This window comes from Mandrillus leucophaeus, unplaced genomic scaffold (assembly GCF_000951045.1).
Source record: "Mandrillus leucophaeus isolate KB7577 unplaced genomic scaffold, Mleu.le_1.0 Scaffold4, whole genome shotgun sequence".
Taxonomy (NCBI): Eukaryota; Metazoa; Chordata; class Mammalia; order Primates; family Cercopithecidae; genus Mandrillus; species Mandrillus leucophaeus.
Genome location: NW_012104253.1, coordinates 7,947,058 through 7,951,774, shown reverse-complemented (window position 1 = coordinate 7,951,774; position 4,717 = coordinate 7,947,058).

Genomic DNA, 4,717 nt, shown 5'->3' with positions numbered 1-4,717 from the left:
TTTTTTTTTAATTATCTCTAAGTCTCTTAAAAATACTTCACAAGCCTTTTAGAAGTGTTTCCTTTAATTAATTTGTAGGATGTTATTTTTTGATCCAACAGATTTCATGCTGAAAATATATATTTTGAATAATTCAAACATTTCAGTTTTATGGGTTTTTTTTTTATAGCTCATTGGAGACATTTATCTCAGTCTTGTGTGTTTTCTAATAATGTCATGTAGTCCTAAAATAGTTAAAACTTTTTTTTTTTTTTGGTATAATACTGTTTTTGCTCAAAGACTTCTGGAAGTGCAAAATAGCAAAGTTATTTCTGGGGAGTAAGGTGATCTCTGTCTCACTACCGTGCCCCTCTCAATCCCCATGCATATACATATATGTGGGTATTGGGGTTCTTTTCAGATTCTAGGCATCAGAAATTAAGTGAGAGAGAGAGAGAGTGTGTGTGTGTGTGTGTGTGTGTGTGTGTGTGTATGTAAAATGTCCCAACTTTGTGTTCTTCCTTGTGGATGCTGTCTCTCTCTTGGCACAGCACCCTCCTTAGAAACTTTCACACTGTGTGATGCCTGGTGCTATGTGACTTCCAGAAATCTGGCATGAGAATTGGTCCTTGTTTGCGTTTTCTGACTGCAGTGGAGCTGTTAATAAAGAGATTGATGATAAAGTTGTCGAAAAGAGACAGTTGGGCAGAACTGCTCCCCATGAGTGACAGAGGGCATGATCTGCCTTCACAGCCAAGAAAGTCGCCCCCAGCAGAGAACCGACCGTGCCTGGACACTGTGCCAAGACTGTTAGGGGAGCTTTACTGCACTATTAGGCTACTACTTCTCTCTCTGTCGCTTTGGCTTACTTCACATTACCATTTTTATCCTGAAGTTCTTGAGATACTCAGAACAAATCTCTTTGCATATATGACACACACTTTCCAACTGTAAAATAATTATTTTTGAAAATTCTTTAAAGCACTCAGTTCATCCTAATTTGGCTTTTATAGTAAAATAGTAAAAGTTTTAAAACTATTACTACAGTTTTCATACAAAGCCTGGCTCAAGAATAAGCATTGGCTTCAATAAGCATTTGTTATGGGATATTAAACATTTTAGCCATACTTATTGTAACTGTATTTTTCATCTATCACTGTTAGTAAACTTAGGCTACTGGCATCCACTTTAGCTGTTCATGTTTGTGGTGGTCTCCTTGATAACCCGTAAGATTTTTTTGACTCTCTTTAATGCGACTTTAAAGGTACAAATTTTTCCTGTAATTTTTAAGCTGTGTTAGGTTACATGTTTTTCACTTAGGTTTTCTTAAATATGAGACTATTTTAGTAGACTTCTCTTTTAAGGAAACCGATACCATTGTGGCCTTTGTCATGTTGAATGACCCAAATGTGAACACTTTGGTTTCTTAACAATGAAAATTCCCATAAAGCTAGTTTTCCAAGCATGGTCTTTGTCATCTGCCTAAATTGTTGAATAACTTTTTTTTTTCCTTAAAAATAACCAGTCTTCTTTAAAAATTTAAATTTAAAATATTTAAATTTTAAAATCTCAAAGTAGAAGGCACCTAATGAGCCTTCTCATTCATTTTGTCTGTGATGGCCTCTTCTCAACCATTTCTATTGAGAGAGGAGTCTGTATTTCATGTTGCCATCTCTAGGCAGCAACTGAAGTTTTAGCTTGGCTCAAGGTGATTTTGTTAATCCCCATAGTTTCCTTAGAGGCAAGTTATGACCCTTGTCTACTTCATTTAACAGGGGACCTTAAAACATTTCTCAGGAGTCACTAGCTGGTTTTCTTATCCCAAGTCAAATGTAGGAATGTGTTTTATAACCAGAGTATGTTAGCACATCACTAATTCTCTGGAATTTGAGTGGTGGTGGTCTAACAGCACTCATTCTGTAAGAACCGCACACCTGAAGAGGGTAATAAGGTTAGCTCATGTCCTCGGATATGTCGTAATCAGGATAAATCCCCCAAGTGAAGCAGTACTTGTGGGTGTAGTGGAGCAACTTGTACATTAGGGTGATACCAGGTTTTCTCAGTAGGCTTTTGCGAGGTTTATGGTGAGCATGAGCTATTGCTAAGCTAGAAATCCACTGATAGGAAGATGAAAGCAGTAATTTGCAGTAGTTGAAGAAACTGTCAAGTGACATCAAAGATCATGTAATTTCTCTCTACGTCTGACCATCTCGTAAAGTGTGTTCTTGCTATTCTGTATTATTTGTTCTACTGACTCACTTTTGATGTGGGAAGAGGTCAGATGGAATGTCTTACAGGACTCTGGTTTAGTGAACTGAACTGTAGCATGTTGAGAGCATGTTTTCTGAGGCCAGATTTGTTCTCAGAAACCTCCAAAGAAGGGTTTCCTCTGCCAGACTTGCCAGGGTTGGCTTTTGAAAGGAGAGTTCTATTCATGGACTCTTAAGTCGTAATCCCTATAAGATAGACTCAGGATGGGTAGAAGAAAGGTGAGCTGCAAGGACTCCTGGTATTTTCTTAGCTCCCCCTTGGCCTTGTGGCACTTTGTCTAGAGTCTTGCTGTGTCGCCCAGGCTGGAGTACAGTGGCACAATCTTGGCTCACTACAGCCTCTGCCCCCTGAGTTCAAGTGATTCTCATGCTTCAGCCTCCCAAGTAGCAGGGATTACAGGCACGCACCACCACACTTGGCTAATTTTTGTGTTTTTAGTTGAGATGGGGTTTCTCCATGTTGGCCAGGCTGGTCTTGAACTCCTGGCCTCGAGTGATCTGCCTGCCTCGGCCTCCCAAAGTGTTGGGATTACAGGTGTGAGCCACCGCACCTGGCCCCTTGCAGTACTTGTATGAAGAGCTTTGAATTTGGCTGTTAACCAAACAGGCTGTAGGAAAGCATGAAAATCTTCATTTTCAAAAGGGTTTGAAGTAGAATTTTCACATGTTAGGAACAGAATTTTTAAAGAAGGGTAGTATAACTGGGATGTGGGGAAACAAGTATTGAACGGTAAGGTGAGGCCCGAAGCCTAGAGAAAATAACTTAATCTCTCGTCCCTTGTTTTTTCAACAAATGTTTTTGAGTTGTCTCTGTGCCTGAACTCTTCCTGGTTGCTGACTTCAAGGAACTTAGATTCCAATGAAAGTTAAATTTTTTTGTTACATTTTTGTATTTTAATTAGTAATATGGCTAGTAAGTGGCTGCACCATATAAATTAGCATGACTTCATTAATTCTGAGTTTTTTGGAAATTCTTGTTTGTAATCTTATTTTGATCACCACTCAAGATCATAATATCCAAAGCATCGGAGCTTCCATGAAGGAAGGATTAGAAGTTGAAGCACCTTGAGGCTCTGACTTGAGTGGTGTTTCACTGGAAACCTGCCATATTGGTTTAACATGGGGGAGAATACAGGGAGTTTGAGGCATGACCGGATGTTGGGGCCAACTAGAAGATTGGGGCCTCGTGGAAAATAAGTGGTCTCTGTAGGCCTTTTGTTGAGTGGAAGGGAAATGGCATTGGCATTGGCATTGTGATAAGGATGCATGGAAAATGAGAGGTCTGTGTGGGCATTTTGTTGAGTGGAAGGGGGATGGCATTAGCATTGTGGTACGGATGCCTAATTTCTGGTTGTAAGAATTAAATTCCATAGGATACATCATCTGCCAGGTTTGGCACATGCTAGAAATACTCAGCAAAGTTGCCCATCAGGCAGTTCATCTTGACTGCCATTTTATCATACCAGCTGAATTAAAACATTTAGTACACAACTTTTCTGTGTGTAGCGGAAAGAATGCCTCTTTTCAAGGCAGAGCTGCATTCAGGTCTTAACTTCAGCACTTACCAGCTGTTGAGCTCATGCAGTTACGGCATTTTTTTTTTTTAAGCTCGTATTCCTTTTCAGCAGAGATGAGCAATGTCCTTTTCAGGTGATTGTGAGGATAAAAGGTAAGTAAATGAAGAGCCTCATACTGCAGCTGATACTGCTGTGTCCTGATGCTCTCTGAGCATTCACCCTTCAGCGCTCATTGGCTTAGGTGTTCTAACAAACAATTCTTCCTCACTTGTGATAGCCAAGTGATCTATGGCTATTTGAATTTTGGTCCAGGTTAGAATTGAGGAAATCTAACACTGGAAAGAGGTTGAATGCTTGAGATTCCATTAAAGTTTGTGTCTAGGTCATCCTGGTTGTGGATTTTGTTTGTAAATAACGCATTTCAGCCTAACACTGTCACCAGCTAGTTTCTTGAAATTTTGCATATCTAGTTGGAGTGAGCCTAAGTACCCATTGAAGGTTCCCAGATAAGAGTGGGAGGAAGGAAAAGAAAAGACAATTTCTGAGCAAATAAGAAAATAAGATGTCAGACAAGATCAAGGCAGTAAAAAGGGATGCAGCTGAATTGGAGAGAGAAATTCCATTGTTTTACATCCTGGCTGAATTATACAATCAATCTAGGACTTGGATATTGTTAAGTAATTTTTTATGATGTACAAATTGAATATTGCCAAACCTTGGCCTCTCAGTTGAATTGTACTCCAAGTTGCATGAGGTCTACCTTATGCTTCTGAAGCCACCACCAGTGTGGTGCAATGTTTGATTAATGTCTGAAGGGAGCCTGGTCCAGTGGTTGGAAGAAAAAGCCCTGGCCTTCAGGAAGGACAGATCTGATCCTTCTCTCCTCCAAGGCCTGGTGACCGCGGGTAAGCTATTTAACACCTTCCCCTAGTTTCTGAGGAAAATGCTAAG